We start from the raw sequence: 23,940 nt of genomic DNA on the forward strand, positions 1-23,940 counted from the left end.
GTATAGATACCTAGGTTAGCAATTATCTTCTCTTTTTTTTAAGATTTATTTATGAGAGAGACAGAGCATGAGCATGAGCATGAGCAGGAGGGAGGAGGCAAAGGGAGAGGGAGAAGCAGACTCCCTCCCTGCTGAGCAAGGAGCCCGACTTGGGGCTCACTCCCAGGACCCTAGGATCATGAACTGAGCTGAAGGGAGACACTTAGCTGACTGAGCCACCTGGGCGCCCTGGCAGTTATCTTCTTTCTCTACTTTTCTTTAAGTAGTTGGAGACCAACACAGAGATTGAACTCATGACCCTGAGATCAAGACCTTAGCTGAGATCCAGAGTCGGACACTTAACCTACTAAGCCACCCAGGCACCCCACTCCTTCTTTCTGTACAAGATACCATCCTATCATCCTTCAGCTTCCATCAGATTTATTTGAAAAGTCAGCTGTTGTTCCTCTGAAGAGATCTTTTTCTCTTATCTCTTGTCAAGAGTTTTCTCTTTGGGTTTCATTAAGTTTTACTACAGTATGCCTACATATGATCTGCTTTGTATTAATCCTGTTTGGGCTTTCTTGAGCTTCTCAAATCTGTGGCCTGACATCTTTTATACATTTTGGGAAATTCTTAGCTGTTATTGCTTAAAATACTATTTGAGTTTCATTCACTCTTTCCTCCTTAGCTCAAATTATACAAATATAAGGTGTTTTCTTTGTATTTAATATGTATTTAATCCTTTATTTTCTCCATGCCTCAGTCCAGGTATGTTTTACTGAACTATTTTCCAGTCTATTAATTCCCACTTCTGTAGTATCTAATTTTAGCTAAACACATATATTGAATAAATCAGTCTCTATTACTTTTTAAGTTCTAGAATTTCTATCCATTCTCTAAGTAACAGTTCTCTGGTGAAATTCTCTATCTTGTCATCTATTATCTTGAGCATATTGGCTCAGTTATTTTAAAATCAATTTCCTATGACACCAAAATCTAAATTATGGGTGTGTTTCTCTTGTTTTTTTCTCTTGGTTTTTGATCATTTCTCATACATGATGCTTTTTTACTAAATGCTGGATGTCAATGCAAAATTGTAAGAGCCCTAAAAGATATTCCCTCCTTCCAAAGAAGATTCACTTTTCTTTTAGCAGACAGTTAGAATGGGAACAGATCAAGCTGACATAATCAGAAACTCAGATGATTTGAGGATGGATTTTCTGCCTTTTTTAAGTACACACCATCAGCCAAACATTTTTACTGTGGGGTACAAAATACAAACAATACAACAAATGAATTATAATTCAATAATTAGTCAAGAGTTCGTGTAACTTATAAAATGTATTTGGGCAGTTCCCATATTATAGGTGTTCTTCTATAAGCATGTTTATATGAATTTTATCTTTCTTAGATTTTTTTCCTCTTCTGATCCTGGGCCCTCTATTTGCAGGTACCCTCCAAATCCCTGAAAAATCTTCCCTGCAATGCATATAAGCACATGTGTACGTTCTGTGTCTCAACCCACATTAGAGATTCAGGATGACAGCCTAAAGAACAGGGAGCCCTTCCCCAATGCTGCTTCTAAGAAATAACAGCTATCAGAGGAAAGCTTCAAGGCAAAATGGAAGAAAGGAAAGTAAAATGAACAGTGATTTACTCTTTTAATCAATTTTAGACCTCAAAAAAAAAAGTGTCAAATAACTATAAAATGAAAGGCTTAAGGAAAGTCATTTATTTATTCTAAGACAAAAATGATACTGCAAGTATCTTTCTCCAAAGGAACTTAGCTAAGGAGATGACTTATTTTCTCCTGAAAGAACAGAATTTTCCTTTCAAATTAGAAAAATTTAAAGCACTCTGGCTTTTGCATTTGTTAAAGTAGTTTCCAAATGTTAAGATATTCCTTATGGTTCTAAACAAAGAAACAAAAAGAGGTTTTGAAAATAAGACTTCGTGGATCCATTCAGGCCTAACAAAGAATATAAACTTCCTGTATGTTCCATGTGGGCACCACACTGTCCGTTATATTCAGTGACATATTATTCCCTTATCTGGTGTACCGCAGATACCCAAAATAATATTTGTTAAATAAATCATCACATCAATGAATTAAGAGAAAACTGACATGTCAGTACCTTCATGCTTTAATTTACTGTAAAAAACACATTTTAAACTATTTTTTAAATAATTTAATAGTAAAACTGACACGAGGGGCGCCTGGGTGGCTCAGTCGTTAAGCGTCTGCCTTCAGCTCAGGTCATGATCCCAGAGTGATCGAGCCCCACATCGGGCTCCCTGCTTGGCGGGAAGCCTGCTTCTCCCTCTCCCGCTCCCCCTGCTTGTGTTCCCTCTCTCTCTGTCTCTCTCTCTGTCGAATAAATAAATAAAATCTTTAAAATAATAATAATAAAACTGACACGAATACATTTTCTAAGTTCCATACAGCCTTAACAGAAGTACTCTGAAAGATGGAAGTATGAATAAAAACCCAAATTCAAGAATTTTATGATTTAGGGACTGACTTTTCCTCTGTTGCCAGACATTGCCCCCTCATGAATTAAATCAATACACTCTGGCCTGTTTATCAATGAGTACATGAACAATGAAAAAGAAACACTACAGTTCAGTCCATCTTGCAAAGTAATCTACACCTGCAATATGCAGTATTTACAAAGGCCCTAGAAGAGTGTCTATCACATAACAAGTACTCAACAAATGCTAGTTGCCATTTTTAACATCAAATAGTGGGAGTCAGTCATAAGAAGCAACACAAATAATACCCAGAAGAAAACATCAAATACCACTGAATGTGAACAGAGACAGTAATAAAGGGCTCTATATTATGGGTGAGAAACATCTGAAGTTTTTTCAATTAAGTGAAACAGAAACCTTGAGTAACAATTCTGGAGACACAAAGGAAAGGCCTCCCAGCGGCAAGAACCTGTGTAGGGAATAGAAAAAGACACAAGCAGGGAACTGCAAGCAAAGGAAACCATGTAGGTGAAAAGAAAATGTAGACATGCCACTGTACAGTGCCTATTCAAATACCTCCCCTCTGCCGTGCAAAGGGCAGGTCATGCAAGGCCTTTATATCACCTGAAGAAATATAAATGGTAACAAAGAGCTAAAAGACTCTAGTCTAAGCTAATATAAACTGAAAAATAGGTGAGCGATAGCATCTGGGACCTCTAGGAAAAAACAGACTCTCCTGGAACAATCAAAATCTACAACCATACTTATTTAACTTTCTAAACCAAAGGAAATTAAGATGGAAACAAATAAAAAACCATCTATAAATATTAATGAAGAAACATTACAGAAGACATTTATAATCAACACAGTCCATCTTTGATATTCGGGGGGGGAATTATATCCAGCTCCCATGTGCAAACATCCAGCAAACCTGACTTGATCCAATGCTGTATTTTCTCTTCCAATTAGTTAGTTCTTAAGAAAACAAATTTTTGCTTTGAAAGACCACTAAATTTAGTAAATTCACCCCGTGCTTTTTAGTCATAAAATTTTACATCAAAAGATCATTTTTCTTACGTTGTCTAGAAACGATGAAATTGTTCAACAAGTATTTATTCCCCAACTACCGCATGTTAGTTACAGCCATGATGCAAGGACAGGAAACTAGAAGAATGAAACTCGCATTTTAAAAGCACCTATTTGCTAGACACTATTTTGGGTGATTGTGGCTCATTAATCCTTACCAAAAAACTTACTTTCATTTATACATGGGGCCTCTGAACCTCAGGGCCAGTAAGTAAAGGGTCTAGAATGTAGACCCTAATCTGACTTGAAAAGACCATGTTCTTTCTCAGATGCCATGAACATAAACATAAATAAAATACAACTCTTGTCCTCACCAGCTTAAACTTGGGAAGAATACATGCTTACAGTCCCTTTGCCTAAAGTATTCTCCCCTCTCCCGAATTTTCATTTGGCAAAACTCTTCTTTCAAACTGAAATTCAAATGTCATCTATTTTAAGAAATTTTCATCAGTTCCCTTAGGCAGAGCTGTCTTTGCCCCTCCTCTGAGCTCTGGCATCTGTCTTCAAATCCCTGTAAGGAATATATCAGGTATCACCATGGCTGCTCTGCTTACATATCTGATCTTGGGCAAATTGTGTTCATCTTTGCTCCCCTGGGACCCAGGCCAGTGCCAGGCACAAAGTAACCAACGAAAATGGATAGGAAATCAGGGGCGCCTGGGTGGCTCAGTGGGTTAAGCATCTGCCTTCGGCTCAGGTCATGATCCCAGGATCCTGGGATTGAGCCCCACATTAGGCTCCCTGCTCCGCGGGAAGCCTGCTTCTCCCCCTCCTTGCTGCTCCCCCTGCTTGTACTCTGTCAAATAAATAAATAAAAATCTTAAAAAAAAAAAAAAAAAAAGCCTTTAAGAAAATGGATAGGAAATCAGTGATGACCTTGAAAAGAACAACTTTAGTAGAATGGTGGGTTAGAAGCCAAACTGCAGAATCTAGACCACTCTCTAGAAAGAGGCAGTGGGTCCAAAAAATCTGGCTATAAAGAAAGAGGAAAAGAAACAGAAGCACGAAAGAAAAATGTGCACAAAATAAAGATCTGTACACTTAGAGAAATACACCCCGTCCCTGACTTCAAAGTACAGATTCAGCCTTATGCCTCTGTATCCACCAGAAAACTGAAATCGGGTCCAACTCAAAGTGCCAAACACAGGAAGAACACACTTAGGAGAAACAGCTAACAATGAAGATGATTAAACCAATGTTCAAAGTACCAACAAGGTCAAAGGATGGATGGAAAACAAAAGGCAAAAATTAAATAAATGCAAACTCTTTTACTGAGTGTGGTTTTAATTACTTAACTAAAGGATGGGTATGACCTGGCAGTACACAGATACCATTTGAAGTTTTCTCATCTTTTGACCTAGTAAACTGCACCCAGAGAATTTAAGGAAACAATCCTAAAAACTAAAATTTATGTATTTAAAGGTGTTCTCCACAATATTATTTAAATAACCAAAAAATTATAAATAACTAAAATATCCCATAACACAGGGAAGTTACTAAGAATAAAAAACATTCACTCAGTTAATATTTTGCAGTACTTAAAAGTGACGATTTATTTAAACACTTTCTGAATGCATTAATTTGTGTCTAAAAATCTTAGTAATAAACTAAGACAATGTTTATAGTAAATAAAAGCTCACAAGACTAAACCACATACACATAATATGAATATTGTATACTCACTGTATAGAGGCATTTTGAAAAGCAGGTAACAATGACCCAAAATGCTAAGAGGGCAACAGCACTTGTGTCAGGTAATGAAGGGAATGTACTTCCCACACTGCATTCAGTAATACACTATCTCAAAACAACAATAACAGTAATAAAACACCCTTCTTCAACAATGGCAACGAAAACAACCCCACAACATTTTTTCTTTTTTCCCACTCGGATGGCGTCCCCGCCCTCTCACTCTCCCAAAGGAAGAGAAGAACGATCATCAGTTACAAATGCAACTCCCAGAGCTGGCTTCACACTCAGGAGAGGATGCTGTACCTAATCCTCATGGTTTCAGATACTCTACACGTTCAGAGAAACTCCTCCAGTAACGAACTACAGAAAAGATCCCTGAAAGCATAGTCTTCCACACACAACATTTTTTAAAAGGGAGCTTCTGATGCTCCAGAAGTAACTCACAAAACAATAAAGCAAAGAGTCATCAATTCACAGGCTAGATGACAGAGGGGTACCATTTTGAAATGCCCAGAACAATGACCTGCGTGTGAAAAGGAATGGGAGCAACACGACTCATAAACTGCTCATATAATGGACTAAATATCAAAGAACACAGGTCATTTCAGGGCCAAAGTTGTGTATATATTCATAAGACTAACTCCTTTTAAGTCAGAAAAGTTTAGGGACAGTATATTTTAGTGATCTACATTACAAAAATCAATTTTTACTAAACATGGAGTCTCCATATGACCCAGTAATTCTACTCTTAGTATAATCAAAAGAACTGAAAACATGGGTTCACACAAAAACTTGTTCATGAATGTTCATGGCAGCATTATTCATAATAGCCAAAAAGTGTAAGCAACCCAAATGTCTGTCAACTGAAGAAAAGATAAAATGTGGTACATTTGTACAGTGGTATATTATTTAGTTATAAAAAAGGAATGAAGGGGCGAATGGGTGGCTCAGTCAGTTAAGTGGCTGCCTTCAGCTCAGGTCATAATCCCAGGGTCCTGGGATCGAGCCCCGCATTGGCAGGGCTCGATCCCACGCTCCCCTCGGCGGGGAGCCTGCTTCTCCCTCTGCCTCTGCCTGCCTCTCTGCCTACTTGTTCTCTCTCTGTATCTCTCTGCCAAATAAATAAATAAAATCTTTAAAAATAAAATAAAATAAATAAAAAAGGAATAAAGAATTGATAAATGCTATAATATAGATGAATCTTGAAAACATGCTAAGAACCCAAACACAAAAGGAGAAATACTGTATGATTCCATTTATATGAACTGTCCAGAATAATCTATAGAGACAGAAAGAAGACTGGTGGTTGCCAGAGTCTGGGAGGGAAGGGGAATAGGGAGCAAATGTTTAATGAAGACAAGGTTTCTTGAGGAGATGATGAATCTGGAATTAGATAGTGGTGATGGTTATATAACATTGTGAATATATTAAAATCACTGGATTGCATTCTTAAAAATGATTTTAAAAATAAAATTATTAAAATGTGAATTTTATCTCAATAAAATCATTAACTTAATCATTTATGGCATAATCTAACCTCCTCTTACCAAAGTAAATGTCAGAATGAAAAGATAATTCCAATTAAATGATAAATAATAAATCATTTTTATAATGTGGATACCCTATTTATTAAACAACAATATCTTTTTTTTTTAAGATTTTATTTATTTATTTGACAGAGAGAGAGACAGCGAGAGAGGGAACACAAGCAGGGGGAGTGGGAGAGGGAGAAGCAGGCTTCCCGCTGAGCAGGGAGCCACATCATGAGCCGAAGCCAGACGCTTAACGACTGAGCCACCCAGGTGCCCCAAGAACAATATCCTTTTGATAAACCCCAAATATAGACGTTTCAACAGTTTCAGACTGCTTTGTTTAGATTTGCTTCTTCTAGTCCTTTACCCTTCCAGCCATGTTCTTTTTCTTTAAGATCTTATCTGATGCAGGGCACCTGGGTGGCTCAGTCAATTAAGCATCTGCCTTCGACTCAGGTCATGATCTCAGGGTCCTGGGATCAAGCCCCACATTGCACTGGGCTTCCTGCTCAGCAGGAAGTCTGCTTCTCCCTCTGCCCCCCTCCCCGCCTCTCGCGCTCTCTAATAAATGATGAAATCTTTAAAAAAATAAATATCTGGGTGTTATACGAAAACAATGGATCGTGGATCACTACATCAAAAACTAATGATGTATTGTATGGTGACTAACATAACATAATAAAATTAAATTAAGTTTAAAAAATAAATAAAATCTCAATTGATGCATCAACATATGACACTACAACAGCACAAGGGAAAAGGGAAAATAATAATGCTCACATTATTAGAAGCTTTTTCATACTGTGGATTGTTTCAAGATACAAAATTCTGAACACTGAAATAACTTTTCAACATCCTGTAAGTTTACTTTTCAAAAAGATTATAACATGTTGCAAACTACTAAAAGCAGGCCTCAAACAGTGGTTTAGGAAAAAAGAAACAGAAAGCCTACCTCACAACAAACATGAATTAAACACAGTGTAAGGGCGCCTGGGTGGCTCAGATAGTTAAGCATCTGCCTTCAGCTCAGGTCATGATCCCAGGGTGCTGGGATCGAGTCCCGCATCGGGCTCCCTGCTCCTTGGGAGCCTGCTTCTCCCTCTGCTTCTCTCTCTCTCTCTGTCCCTCTCTCTCTCTCCTCCTCTGTCTCTCATGAATAAATAAATAAAATCTTTAAAAAAAAAAACCCACAGTGTAAGAGGTAATTCTTCAGGGAAAAAAAAATCAATGAAAACTGGAGACTAATAGAAATGACATGATTACTTGGACTTAACATAAAATGATCTAAAGAAGATGATCTCCAAAAAAATGGGAGAAGGGGTTACATGACACTTACTAGAATAAAAACAAATAATGATATGGATTGAAATCTTTTTTCAATAAGCTAATTAGTAAGTGTTTTCCAACTATACCTATAAGAATAACCTCTCAGTCCTTCATTTTGCTATAACTAAATGGAGAAGGGGGTGGGTGGGGTGGAGTGGGTGGGTGGGTAGGTGTGTGTGTGCCAGCGCGCGCGCGCTGGGGGTGGAGGGGTGGAGGGGCGGAAGGTGACCAGAGTCTAATTCTGCTAAAATAATGAAATCATCACTTCAGATCTCTGAAGACGCAACAAGTTACACTGTACTCAAGACTCTCCCCCAGGACTAGCTATAATAATGTCATATACATGTACCTTTTTCTATAGTGCCGCAGTAGTTTTTATTTTAAAAGAAACAAGAGTTGATTATTTAATTAGCCACCATCAGTACTTCTCAAAATTTAACATTCATGGCAATCACTTGGGGATCTTGTGAAAAAACCAGACTCTTCACACCAGTGGCTGCAGAGGAATGGTGGGTAAGAGAATGGATGAAACCGATAAAGAGGATTAAGAGTACAGTTGTCTGGATGAGCACTGAGAAACGTACGGAATTTCCGAATCATTATATTGCATACCTGAAACTAATACAACACTGTACATTAATTATACTTGAATTAAAAAAAGAAAGAACTGGAAAAAAAGCAGACTGTTATTCAGTGGGTGTTGGCGTACAACCTGAGATTCTGCAGTGCTGCTGGTACACAGAACACACTTTGAGTTGCAAGGATCCAGAAGGAATACCACATTAACACCAAGAATGTATTGGAGAGGACAGGCAGAAGGCCCAAAGGCAATATACCCAGGCTGCAAGGCTCAAACTCCTCACTGTCAAAAGCCACCTAGATCTTATCCCCAAGGATCAGAGACTATGGTATTTACAGGCTGCTGATAGCTCCATCCTAGGGCGTTATGAACAATGAGACCTCACTCCACCAAGGGTTCCAGAAAACGAAATGACAGTGCGCCAAGGATTCCAACAGTTCCCAGGTTCATCCCAGCTTCATCCAGCAAGAGCTGGGTGTTCAACTCTACAACTGGCCTCTGCCAGCACCAGATGAGCAGGAGGAGCCTCTGACAAGGTTAACAAGGACTTATCTCCAGCCATGCCCCTTCCCCTCACAGCCTCCACTCCCACTCTAATAAACAACTTTTCGGATTCAGAGGAGGCCAGGCTCTCCTTTCCATCAATCCTTCTAGCTCAAACTCACTTTACATTCAGACTTCATTTCCCGAAGAAATGTATTTCCAAAAAGCATGCTGTGACCCTCGGCTGGCAGGGTGTCCCTCCTGTGCACTTGCCCGGCACTCCAGGACTCGCCCACTGCACTCACCACTCTGCACTGCTCTGCTCAGCTGACCGTCTCAGCCTGGGTTCCTCAAGAAAATCAAGCCCTTACACATTAAGGCACCCATTATACATAATGAATAAACTTTTCTACTTTGCATCTAGAATGGCACCATGTAAGTACCACCTTTGGGAGAACTGGTTGTCACTCAAGTCATTTTCTACGTTCTGTGGTTTAGAACTAGATCCTGCCTATCTTATTTCATACCATGTTCCTAAGGTTCGTACCAAGCACTCAACAACACCTTGATGGAGGAGTTGCATGAGTGAAGGAGCCCGCCCTTGCTGACAGACCATATTCTAAACCATTTACCTCAATCATTCGTTCTGTGTTCCAACCTGTTAGAAATCTCCTGGTTCCTGACCATCAACTCACTTCCTGCTTAGAGCCTTACCCTCATCCCTTTGAACTGATCTTTGTCATTTGCGTCAAGCACTGACCTTTATCTGACCTACTACTGCCCTCCTCTCCTACATCCTGTACCCCAGACAATTTTTCCAGTGACACAAATGGGCCTGGTTTGACACTAAAAAGTACTGAGTGGAGAACCACTTATCTTTTCTCTGATCACCGCAAATGCCAACTCCCTGCTACCCACTGCTCAAGTAAATGGCAACAAAGGTCTGAAGCATAAGGGCAGAGCCTGAGATAGTGGATGAGAAAAATGAATAAAGCAGCAGTAAGGAGTGCGAATCACGTCAGCAAGTTAAGGTGGACAGTGTGCTCTCCTTTCAACTTCCCCTGCTTCCAAGAATATTACTTAGACCTTAATCCGCAAGATCTATTTCTAACTTGATCAAAAAGGAACTGTAATAGGGCGCCTGGGTGGCTCAGTCGTTAAGTGTCTGCCTTCAGCTCAGGTCATGATCCCAGGGTCCTGGGATCGAGCCCCACATAGGGCTCCCTGCTCCGCAGGAAGCCTGCTTCTCCCTCTCCCACTCCCCCTGCTTGTGTTCCCTCTCTCGCTGTATCTCTCTCTGTCAAATAAATAAATAAAATCTTTAAAAAAACAAAATAAAAGACTCATGAACTAAAAGCTTGAATTACTGAGATGGAGTCAAAATAGGGAGACACAGTCGTCGTGCCGTTAGGATGAGAGTGAGGGGCCTCCGTCAAGGCACCCAGAGGGCTTGCTAGGGCAGGGGTAGCAACGGCCTTCACGACGTCTAACCACGCCTCTAGAACAGGGGTCCACAATCTACTGCTCACAGGCCAAACCCAGCCATTTTTGTAAATGAAGTTTCACTGGTACATAGCTGTTCTTATGCTGCGGAGGCAGAGCTGAGAAGTTGCAACAGAAACATATGGTCGGCAAAGCCTAAAACATTTACTTTCTGGCTTTTACAGAAGTTTGCCAACTCCAGCTCTAGGACATGCTACCAAAAAAAGTCACCATCAGGACATCGCCCTTCTCACCAGTGCACTGTGCTTCTAAAACCTGATCTGGTTTTCTACAGAGCAGGTCCCTGTTTGCACCCTCAGTTCTGTGTGCTGCATTATCACTTCACCCTTTTACCAGCCAGAGCCACCTTCTTCCAGCAGTCTAGTTCATTCTCAGTAAAGTGTTCTCAAATGCTAACTTTTGATCCATGCTGTGATTCTACTAATTAAAATTTTAAGTAATTTGATGTATTTCAGAAATCTCTCACAAAGACAGATTGTGTGAGCAAGAAACTCCACCAGAGGCTCCACCTCTGGGAAACCCAACCTAAGATACTATATTTAAGTCAAGTTTGTCTCACATCAAAACAACTGTAACGGTCAACTCTGGGCCTTTTCTTTTTTTCTTTTTTTTTTTTTTATTCATTTGAGACACAGAGATACAGAGAGAGAGAGAGAGAGCGTGAGCAGGGAGAGAGGCAGAGGCAGAGGGAGAAGGAGGCTCCCTGCTGAGCCAGAAGCTCGATGTGGGGCTCAATCCCAGGACCCTGGGATCATGACCTGAGCCGAAGGCAGACGCTTAACCATCTGAGCCACCCAGGTGCCCCTCTCTTCTTTTTTCTACGTAGGTTCCACACCCAATGCAAGGCTTGAACTCATGACCCCTGAGATCAAGACCTGAGATCAACAGCCAGATGCTCAACCGACTGAGTCACCCAGGCACTCCTTAACCTCCTTCAAGCTCCCCAATGCCTGTATGGTAACAGCTGAACTCCTTTACTAGCATGAAGACATTTCAGGACGTGATCCCCCCCACCAACCCACCCACCTTCTACCAGCCTGGCCTGGTCTCCTGCCACATTCTACCTTACATTTTAAGCTCCAAAACACTAAAATATCTATAGTTTTCCAAATCTACCATGTCCCTCTCCCTAGTTGCCTAAATTTACAATATAGTTATATATATATATGTATATCTATATGCCCTGAATCATTACTAGTTTCTATAAAACATGAGATAAGATATATGTATTGAAATTTTTAAAATACGGGATGTCTGGGTGGCTCAGTCGGTTAGGCATCTGACTTCAGCTCAGGTCATGATCCCAGGATCCTGGGATCGAGTCCCATATCGGGTTCCCTGCTCAGCGAGAAGCCTGCTTCTCCCTCTGCCTGCTGTTCCCCCTCTTTGTGTGCATGCTCGCTCTCTCTCTCTCTCTTGCTCACTTGCTGACAAATAAAATCTTAAAAAAATAAATAAAAATAATGAAATTTTTAAAATAAAAGCTGAAAAACTTAACAATAGCAGTAGCAAGCAATAATATCACAATACTACTAGTAATGATAATTTATAAATATTTCCAAATGCCAGTACATCTCCTTAAAACCTAACCTCCTTGCCTTTCACATACACTGTACCATTAACTTAATTCAAAGATCAACAAATTTACTTTGCATCGCATATTGTAGTTTCAAGCAAGAATTATATAACTGAAGGTGATCTTAAAGACTATCTGGATCTTCCAGGTATTTCTGAATTCTTTTTTCATTAGTGGGGATAAATTTGAAGTAAATGATACAGAAGCTGCAGCCTGATGTCCCTAATGACCAGTGGCATATACTTGTCAGAAGGCTAGTCAAGAATGCAGTGTATGATCAATCTAATTAATGAAGTGGGATGATCATTAGGGCAGTTCACCAGATATAGCCTGCTATCCCTACTTGCAGACACTTGGTAGGATGACACTTCTCGGCCCTCTTGTAGTTGAGGAGGGCCAGGTGAATCATTTTGGCCAATGAGTTTTAAGTAGAACTGCTGGAGCCATTTCTGGGCAAAGACATTTTAAATGTCCGGGGCTCTGTTTCCTTCTGCCACAGAAAAGGGGAACACTCCTGATGGCAGCTATTCCATTCAGCCTGGGCTGTGGGGTGAAGATAATACAAAGTGAGGTCCTAGGCGATCTTGATGGGCAAAGAGCATAAGTAAAAAATATACAGTGTTGTTCCACAGTATAGCCTTAGCTACCATACAACTTTCCGGCAATTTAGATACTTCAAAGGAACGCATAGTGACACACCAACATTTTACATCAACATTTTATGTCTACTGTAAATAAATGTTATCAGTGGTAAATTCAAGAGCTGGGAGTGGTAAATTTGAGTTATTACGTGCTCTTAGCTAAACTAAGGGATGAATAATAGCAATAGCTGACATTTCTTAAGCACTTACAATGTGCAGCAGTGCTGTAGGTACTTTGTCTACATTAATTCATTCTGTACAATGAATGTGAATTTCACGAAACCATCTCCATGGAGTTACAGAGGACTGAATTAGTTTTCTAGCAAATAATCCTGAAATATTAATTGGGAGTTTCCCAGGACAAATAAGCTACTCTATCCTTAAATGATACATTCCTTATTTCAGACATTTCAATTTGAATTATGGAGATCTGAAGGCATGTTTAGAGCAGGCAAGAACCTGAAATATTTGATCCCAGAGCTGGCAATAATGAAAAAGAAAGGATGATTGTTAAAAATAGGCTTGTGTATATAACAATTTGGGGAAAATCTGATCATGGTAGTAGATATACCTTACCTACCATATTGCTGTGGGTGGAGGCTCCAAAGACCTTGCCTTCCATCATTAAGTACCTTCCAAGTCTTTTTCGGGCTTGCCATACAGGCCAAGAAACTAAACAGTTCTAAGAAATCCTAATTCCACTGGAATTGAGAACAATCCAAAATGATAGTGGTTATATAAGAGATCGGATTAAATATAATCTAGTATGATGGGTGCATATTTAAAGAAGAACTTGGAAGACAAAACTTTAAAACAATCACTTGAAGGAAAAGCTAGTTGTCAAAGGAAACAATTTACTGTATGAGACCAATTTCATGTGACCATAAGAAAGTTTGGAACAGCCACTCAAAATTGGGGATTAAATGTGCACTTTGATTTTTTTGTTGTTTGTTTAATTTAGAACAAGAGTAGTAACTCCTATCAACACTTCCTTTATCCTTTCAAACTCGTTATTTCTGTGCCAATCTCTTCTAAAATACCCATCCATACTTCTATTATTCTTCTGCTGAAGTATAAGTTTGCATAAAAATAAGTTTTCTTAGTGACTGCATAATAGATGTTAGGAAATATAATTATCCCCACTTCTCCACCCTCCTTAATTCATGTATAGACTTCGCTCTGTTGTAAATTAAGTGAAATAATCCTGTCCCAAAAGGAAATTAGACTTCACTAACAAAGTGCTTAATTGATTTATTCCGACTGTATCTTCTCATTCTGATGGAAGTGCTCAACAAATACCTGGGGGATGAATGAATAGCAGTATAGGTTTCCAGCAGGTATCAATATATCAAATCAACTCCAGCCTTTCTTACCATAGTTTTAAGTATTCAGACAAAAAAAATATAGAAGCTAATTTTCAACAAGTAGGAATTTCACTTGAAATCCACCCCTGACTCTTCAGCTAGTCAGATTCTGTTTCACACTGTGGAACAGTCTAATTGAGTCTCATTTTATTTATTTATTTATAATTTTTTTTTAATTTTATTTCTTTATTTGACAGAGAGAGAGAGACACAGCAAGAGAGGGAACACAAGCAGTGGGAGAGGGACAGGGAGAAGCAGGCTTCCCGAGGAGCAGGGAGCCTGATGTGGGGTTTGATCCCAGGACCCTGGGATCCTGACTTGAGCCAAAGGCAGATGCTCAAGGACGAAGCTACACAGGTGCCCCTGATTGAGTCTCATTTTAATATGCTCTTGTCCTCCTCCTCTACTGATTTTCTCTGGGTCACTCACTATGGCTACATCAACTAAGCTGCTCACCCTAGTTCCCAATCAAGCAAGGTAGGCAATATTTAAACAGCTCTGGCTCCATAATATTCCATTGTGTAGATATACCACATCTTCTTTATCCATTCATCTGTCGATGGACATCTTGGCTCTTTCCACAGTTTGGCTGCCATTTGCAATGACGTGGATGGAACTGGAGGGTGTTATGCTGAGTGAAATAAGTCAATCAGAGAAAGACATGTATCATATGACCTCACTGAGATGAGGAATTCTTAATCTCAGGAAACAAACGGAGTGTTGCTGGAGTGGTGGGGGGTGGGAGGGACAGGGTGGCTGGGTGATAGACATTGGGGAGGGTATGTGCTATGGTGAGTGCTGTGAATTGTGCAAGACTGCTGAATCACAGATCTGTGCTTCTGAAACAAATAATGCAACATATGTTAAGAAAAAAGAAAAAGAAGAAGATAGCAGGAGGGGAAGAATGAAGGGGAGTAAATCGGAGGGGTAGGCGAACCATGAGAGACGATGGACTCTGAAAAACAAACTGAGGGTTCTAGAGGGGAGGAAGGTGGGGGGATGGGTTAGTCTGGTGATGGGTATTAAAGAGGGCACATTCTGCGTGGAGCACTGGGTGTTATGCACAAACAATGAATCATGGAACACTACATCAATAACTAATGATGTAATGTATGGTGATTAACATAACAATTAAAAAATTAAAAAAAAAACAGCTCTGGCTCCTCCTGTAGGAGGCCTTAGCTTGTAACCCACCTCCTAGATCCAAGATACCACAGCTTAATTCTGGGCTCCCAAATCTCCCTTGGTACAACCAAAAAAAGGCCCAGAATTCTGGCTCTCAGGGTTGGTCTTCTGCTTTGGTTCTTGCTCCCAGTACTGCTCTAGCCCATTCTCCCAGCCCAGCAATCAAATGTTATCCCTGACTCCCAGCCCAGTGGCTGCCTCTACCAGTCTGTTTATACTAAGAGAGTCCCATATCTCTGAAATCAGACCCCTGTCCCAAAGCCCCAGAAGGACCCACCTCTTATATGACAACTGCCTACTTGCCTTCTGAATACCTGTGCCACACGCCCCATGAATTTGTGACCTACTGCCGGATCAGGATGACAGCTGGGTCTGTAACCCCTTGTTCGGCAGGCTGTAGCTCTTGATTTAACTTTATATTTGGGTCAGCTCTTTCAGTATCTGATGCACCATCTAGAGTTACCAGATGTCTGGTAAGATTACAACACATTCCCAACACCTGCCTTCATAATGCCCTGAGAAGCTATCATACTTGTCTAGTCTTAAGATGAAACCACCAGAATTCCAATTAATTTTTCTTAAATTGTCTATTTTCTAAGAATTAATACTAGGCCTTTGGTCATTTCAATTGATACAATCATCCTTTTTACCCATGACAACAACTCAAGATACTACCTAATGCTAAGGCATATATTACAATTTCCTGGATTTATGCTCATTTTTATGATACTTGACAATATTTATCTATAGATCTAATAACTCTCTTCTTTAGATCTCTGAAATAACAAATAGCAATGAGATCATGAAATAAGAAGATGTGACTCTGAATCCCAACTCTGCCATTCCCTAGTTATATATTCCCTAAATAAGTAAAATGCATAAGCTAAGACTTGGGTTTCTCATTTACAAAATTGGGATAGAGACAACAGCAGACTACATGGTGTGGGTCACTAAATACAGTTCCTGGTATACAGTAAGCACTAAAAAGTTAGCAACTGTCCAGCATCCACAGGGTTTATATATGCTTATTTGTGATGTACTATACTGGAGTATTAAAAGAAGGAAAGTAGGGCACCTGGGTGGCTCAGTCGTCAAGCGTCTGCCTTCGGCTCAGGTCATGATCCCGGGGTCCTGGGATCGAGCCCCACATCGGGCTCCCTGCTCAGCGGGAAGCCTGCTTCTCCCTCTCCCCCTGCCCCTGCTTGTGTTCCCTCTCTTCACTGTGTCTCTCTCTGTCAAATAAATAAAATCTTAAAAAAAAATAAAAGAAGGAAAGTAATAGGATAAATTCATTAGAGTTAATAAAAAAAGATGAAGGACAAGGTTGTTTAATGATTATGGATGAACTTGATGGGACAAAGGAAAGAAAAGGAAAAGGAAAGAGAATGCAAGAGGCAGGGCAAAGATCAGATAAATCGCAAAGGGAGGAGCATTTACAGAGAAGAGCAGTACCTATGGGCTTCTGCAAAAGGGGCCAAGGCTGTTGGTCTCCCTGGAGGGCAGGAGCTTGAGAACTGCTTTTCTTTACCAGTGTCCGGGAGAGCTGCGAGAGAGGTCGCAGCCCTCAACCAATGGCACAGCAGGGACAGCCTTACTCCATATACTCCTCCCTGGGAAGTAGAAATGTTCATAATCCTCTCTTGCCAAATTGTTCTCAACCCAAGGCATTCTCATCCTAAAACAAAACCAAACCTCTCTTCTCCATTCCCATCCTTCAAACCTCACTGCAAACGCAACCTCCTCTATGAAACTTTCCCCAGTTCTCTCTCACAGTGTGGTGTTCCCATAACAACACATATTTCTCTTGCTATTTTGCAAACCATACTACAACTGTTCCCACCCCCATCCCAGCCAGCCAACGAGCTCCTTAACGGCAAAGCCTGTGACCTCTTCCAGACAGTACCTCCAGCTTCGAGCACAGAACAGGGTGGCAGGAGGATGAGAAGCCACTAGGTACAGCACAGTTCTAGGGAGAATCATCAGGATCCATGAAACAGCTCCTAACCATTTGGAGGACATGTCTCCCCCTCTTTGAAAACCTGAGGAAAACCACAGACCCCCACCCTAGAAAAATGAGCGCGCACGCACGCGCGCACACACACACGGGGAAAAAAAAAAACCCACAAGAGCCGTAAGCTAAAAGTCATGAGATCTGGATTCCACTCCCTGGTCCTGCCAAAAACTCCAGCTCTCAAACAAGTCACTTAATGTCCCAATTGGCAAAGTGAAGAAACTATCTTTTGCCCCTCAACTATCCTTCATTAGATGTCTATAATAAAAATTACATACATATACTACAAATGTGGAAGAATTCTAAAATTAAAATTGTTATATAAGAGCAAATTATTGTTTATGACTGCCTCACAGCTTGATTCTTTAACAGCTATCTATTTTGCCAAAAAAACATGCTGTGAAAGAAATTGACTATTTACTACTACAGCTAAAAGAATTGTTGTTTTTCTAAAACCCCAAAGGCCCTGTAGTTTACATACCCAAGAGGGGTGAGCACAAGCATAAAGAAGCAAAGATGAATAATCCAATTAATTCACATTTGCTCACACCATTGACTACAGATTCCTCTGATAACAATATGCTTTTGTACTAACAAACCTGTAATACAATTGGCCAGTATGCTTTGAGATGTTTATATTCTACATGTCAGGGATGCTCGAGGACAGTCTGAATATTCTCTTCTCTCTAGTTTGACCCTGTCACCAACAACTGTCACAGGTGGGCTACAGCCAACAAGGCTCCCCGCTTCAGAACGGGAAGCTGTAAATACTTACTCTAACTAATGAGGCCTAAGAGACATACCTAGTGGGGTTGCTAATATGAAGAGCAATTGTCAGGCAGCCACTGTGAAAACCCTTAGGAGCTCCACAGAAAAAGAATAAGCAAGGAACCCTGAGCCATCCTCTTCATTCCAAATCTTCTGAAAGCTCAAGAGGGCTTCATTTCCCTTCATCTACTACCAGCAACTCAAACGGTCCTCCTTGCCGATCTAAGCCTCTCTCTCTGTACCCGTACCAATCCCCACTCAAGAGGATGTTATCAATAAAGAGAGGGGTCAGGATCCAGTAGATCAAAAAATGCCTTCCTAGATTTGAGCAGATCACATGGATTATGAAAGCCTGAGTTTGCTGACACCCATTTCACTGGACCTCTGCCCCTCTACACCCTCAGAATGCAACAGCTTTTTCTCTAAACCGGGCACAGCTGAAATTTTTGTTTTGTTCTACAAAAGTTACCTTTTTAATGTTTGCAATATGTGACATCCCCTATCTCATTCCTGATACTGGTGACTTGTGCCTTTTTAAATTTTTGTCAGTTGTTTATTGATTTATTGACTTTATCCTAGAACCAACATTTTCTTTTCTGTTTTCAATTTCATTGATTTCTGCTTTAGACACAGGTGAAATTCAACCACCATGGTTCATATCCCCTGATGCAGAGGCACAGGTCTCTCCATGGTCTCCTCAGCTGACCTCTAAATGCTGGCTCACCCAAGAACTCAATACTCAGCCTTTTTTCCTTCAGCTACACTCTCTAGATGATCTCATCCACTAGCACAACTTTACCACACATATGCTGATGACTCCCAAATTTACATCTCTAGCTTCAATCTCTCCTTGGAGCTGCAGGTTCATTTGTTCAAACATCTTGTTTTGTTTGTTTCTTAATTTTCAATCATTTAAATACATTAAAATGCACAAACTGATTGGTCTTGACTTACATACACAATTATGAAACTATTCCACATCAAGATAATGAACACGCCCATCACCCTCAAAGCTGCCTTGGGGCCCCTTGGTAATAATCCATCTCTCCTACTCCTGCCCCAGGCAACCAATGATCTGCCTTTTGTCCATACAAATCAGTTTGCATTTTCTAGAGTTTTATATAAATGGATTTATACAGAGTATATTCTTTTTTGCTTAGCTTCTCTCATCCATCATAGTTTATTCTGAGATTCATCCATGTTGTTGCATGTATCAACAGTCCATTGATTTTTCTTTTTTAACTGCTGAGTTGTATTCATTGAATAGGTATAGCAAAATTGGTTCTTCATGCTGATGGACATATGGGCTATTTCCAGTTTGGGGCTATTAAAAAAAAAAAAAACTGGCTATGAATGCATATACAAATCTTTATGCAAACAAATGCCTTCATTTCCCTAAGGTAAATATCCAGGAATGGAATGGCTGCATCATGGTAAGGTATACGCTTAACTTTTTAAGTAACTGCCAAACTGTGTTCCAAAGTGACTATACCATTTTATATTCCCACCAGCAGTGTATGAGGGCTCCAGATGCTCCGCATCCTTCTCAACACTGGTTTTGGTCAATCTTTTTAATGTTTGCCATTCCAGCAGTTTTATAGTTCTGTCTTGTGCTTTTAATTTGTATTTTCTTAATGACTGATTATGTCAAGCATCTTTTCCTATGGTTATTTGCTATCCAAATATCTTATTTAGTAAAGTATCTCTTCAAATCTTTAGTACAGTTTTTAAATAGTTGTCTGTTACTGACTTAAAAGAGTTCTTTAGGGGCGCCTGGGTGGCTCAGTCGTTAAGTGTCTGCCTTCGGCTCAGGTCATGATCCCAGGGTCCTAGGATCGAGCCCCGCATCAGGCTCCCTGCTCAGCGGGGAGCCTGCTTCTCCCTCTCCTACTCTCTCTGCTTGTGTTCCCTCTCTCGCTGTGTTTCTCTCTGTCAAATGAATAAATAAAATCTTTAAAAATAAATAAATAAATAAAAGAGTTCTTCACAGTCTAGATAAAAGTCTTCGGTCAGATAAATGTTTTGCAAATATTTTCTCCTAGTCTGTAGCTTGCCTTGTTGTAACAGTGTTTACTGAAGAGCAAAAGTTTTACAATTTTGAGCAAGTCAAATTTATTGATTTTTTTCTTTTATGTTTCATATTTAAGAAATATTTGTCAAATCTAAGATCACTATAATTTTCCCCTTATAGAAAGTTCATACTTTTACACAAACATTTATATCTACAATCCATTTCAAGTTAATTTCTTCATATGGCACAAGGTAAGGGTCAAAGTTCATTATTTTTCATAAGGCTATACAATTGTAATAGCACATTTGTTGAAAAGAGATCCTTTCCCCACTGAATTACCTTGGCACCTTTGTAGAAAATCAATTAATCATATATGTATGGGTCTATTTCAGGACTCTCTACTCTGTTCCATTGATCTATATGTCTATCTTGGTATTGCCACACAGTCTTGATTACCAGAGCTTTATAGTAAGTCTTGAAATCAGGCAACATGCAACCTCCAGTTTTGTTCTTCTCTGTTTTGGCTATCCTGGGCCCTTTGCACAACCATATAAATCTTAAAATCAGTCTGTTGATTTCTATAAAGAAGCCTGCTACAATTATCTTTGGGATTGTGCTTAATCTATAGATCAATCTGAATAGAACTGGCATCTTAACAATACTGAGTCTTTTAATTCATGAGCATGGTATTTCTCACCGTTTACTGAAGTCTTACATAATTTTTCCCAGTGCTGATTATAGTTTTAGTGTACATGTCTTGTAAATATCCAGGAATGGAATGGTACATACTTTTGATCCTATTAAAAAGATACTTTAATAAATTTAATTTCCAATTTTTCATTGCTAATATATAGGAGTACAATTGACTTTTTCATATCAAACTTCTGTCCTCCAACCTTGCTAATCTCACTTATTAGTTCTAGGAGCTTTTTGTAGATTCCTTAGGATTTTATAGGTAGAAAATCATATGATCTGAGAATAAAGAGAGTTTTACTTCTTCCTTTCCAATCTGAATGCTTTTTTTTTTCTTTTGCTTTATTGTGCTGGCTCGAATATCCAGTACAGTGTTGAATAAAGGGGATGAGAAGAGACATTCTTACCTCATTCCCAATAGTGGAGGAAAAGCATTCAGTCTTTCACCTTACTAAGAATGGTAACATCTCTAGAGATATTCTTTGCCAGATTGAGGAAGTAATCTTTTATTTCTAGTTTGCTGTGAGTTTTTATTATGAATGGTTGTGGACTTTTGTCAATTGTATTTTCTGCATCTATTAAAATGATGGCATTGACTGAAATATGGTGTTTAGTCTATTAATACGGTGAATTACATCAAATGGCTTTTCAAATATTAAACCAACTTTGCATGCCTGAGATAAACCCCATTTGCTCCTGTTGTATTACCCTTGTAATATAATATGTTGCTGGATTCTATTTGCTAATGTTTTGTTGAGGACTTTTCAACTATGTTTGTGGGGAGTACTGGTCTGTAGCTTTCTTCTCTTATAATGTCTTTTCCTAGTTTTGATATTAGGGCAATGCTGCCTTCATAGGATGAGTTGAAAAAGATTTCCTCCTCTTGCATTTTCTGAAAGCATTTGTGTAGACTCGGGATTATTTCTTCCTTAAATGTTTAGTAGAATTTATGAGTAATGAACCATCTAGGCCTCCATATATTCTCAACATCTCTATTAACATGTTTGAAAAGAAATTAAAACTTAACATGGCCAAGCAGAACTCACAATTTTTGCACCCAAACATGCTCTTCCCTACTATTCCTCATTTTAATTAATGACATCATACTCACCCACTTGGCTTAAACCAGACTCTTAATCCTTGATTCCCCCCTTCCACTCATCCTACCCCTCAAATCCATCTTCAAGTCCCATAAGCTCTACTTTCAAAATACATCCCTACTTCTCTCCATCTTTACCGTCATGACTCAGTCTACGTCTCCTAACTGGCCATGGCACCACACATTGCCCCCACTAATTCCATTCTCCAAATAGCAGCCAGAGTAATTTTTGTCTAAATAAGACCATGTCACTCCCTGGCTTAAAACTCCCATCTGGCCCTTAATCTCTTCTGCCTTTAGATATTAACTGTAAAATAGAAAAACAACAAGCTGTGTCAATACAGCCTGAGTATACTGACTGTGGGAACGCTATAAGAATTTCAGTAAATTCTTATCTGCTTAACTAGCTCCACTGACCTAGGAATTACAAAATCACAAATGCAGGCCTCTTGGGAAAAAACACAACTTTGCTGTGTTCAGTCTCAAAGGAGGTATAGGTTTTTGTCTAGAAGCAAAGGCACCAAGGCAGAAATAAGAATGCCGAAGTCCTAAGCTGTCCTTCTACAACTTTTGATAACAATAAACACCCTCACCTCCAACCTACTCGCATCTTCTTAGGCTTCCTGTCCAAAGCAAGAGTGCATCTGACAATACCGGGAAAGGCTATGCTTGCTGGTCTTAAATACAAATGGGGTGAAGAACCAGGAAAATAATGCAACTGATTTATTTATTCATATGTTTGTTTTTTTAGCCATCCCCGGCCACAGCTAAGGTAGGAAGGATGTCAGGCAACTTGGCCTTGCTCTTTTTTTTTTCCCCACAGAGTTTATCTATCCATTTGAGAGAGTGTGCAAGAGCGGGGGCAGAGGGAGAAGCAGATTCTCTGCTGAGCATGCAACGCAGGGCTTGATCCCAGGACCCCGAGTTCATGACCTGAGCCGGAGACAGACACTTAACCGACTGAACCACCCAAGCGCCCTGGCCTTGCTCTTTCTGAATCAACCTCATCCATCTCTGCAGAGCTCAACAGGTGCTCTACTATATGCTCTCCATTCCTATTATTCTTCAGCCAGTCAACACCTTACACCTGCTCTGGTCAGCTCTAGACTCACCCAATTTGCTAATTACTCTTCTATTTCTTTCTATTCTACCCATTCTCACTCCTTAAGTTAAAGGAAACCACCATCTTTCTTGTTCCTTCTCTGGGTCATCTAATTATGCCTCTTTACTCCCTCAAATGACCTCTAGGGATAACTCCTTTAGTCTGACCAGGCCCGAATGCACTCCTCTTACCTTCCCAGATCTCATCAACACTGCGCTAGATGATGCTTTCCAGAAAAGAGGAAGTGGCCCAAATCAATCTATGTTCCTAGGACCTGGAACCAACCCTTAGCTGTGCTCCTGGGGAATCAAGGGAGGATAGAATCACAGCTGGCAGCAACTGGGGCTGGGCTGGGGGATGGGGCTAGGATGACTTACTCTTATAAAACACTCTGCACTTAACTTCACGGCACTAATCATAATTATCCTTACATCTGTGTGTGAGTAGAATCTGTCTCTTCCTACGTGCACTCCCCATCAGACTGAAAGCTCCAGGAAGGAAAGAGCTATGTCTCTTGATCATTAACATACCTACACCCTAGAAATGCCCATTCTGACTCACTCTAACCCTATCAGATAAAAACAAATTTACATCTTGACAAAGCTTTGAGATAAAGTAGTATTTCTTCCATTTCTGTAAAAGCTAATAATAAAAACTGACATTGCTTGAACTGCTACCATGGGTCAGGCACCATTCTAAGATTTTTACATGAATTCTCATTTAATCTTCATGACAAACCTATGAAGTAGGTACTATGATTATTCCCATTTTACAGATGAGGGCTTTGAGGCACAGAAAGGTTATATAATTCACCCAAGGTTATATAGATGAGTG

The 23,940-nt window shown here is 39.9% G+C and overlaps 1 protein-coding gene and 1 pseudogene across 8 annotated transcripts in view; both read right to left on the reverse strand.

Annotated features, from left to right (window-relative positions):
* DIS3L2 (DIS3 like 3'-5' exoribonuclease 2) overlaps positions 1–23,940 on the reverse strand; it is a 346,332-nt gene that overhangs the window by 251,830 nt on the left and 70,562 nt on the right. The window lies entirely within an intron of this gene.
* On the reverse strand, positions 5,423–5,623 carry LOC112808128 (small nucleolar RNA U3; annotated as a pseudogene).

Source organism: Callorhinus ursinus, unplaced genomic scaffold (assembly GCF_003265705.2).
Source record: "Callorhinus ursinus isolate GAN/ISIS: 27379988/994484 unplaced genomic scaffold, GSC_fseal_2.0 scaffold2, whole genome shotgun sequence".
NCBI classification, from domain to species: Eukaryota; Metazoa; Chordata; class Mammalia; order Carnivora; family Otariidae; genus Callorhinus; species Callorhinus ursinus.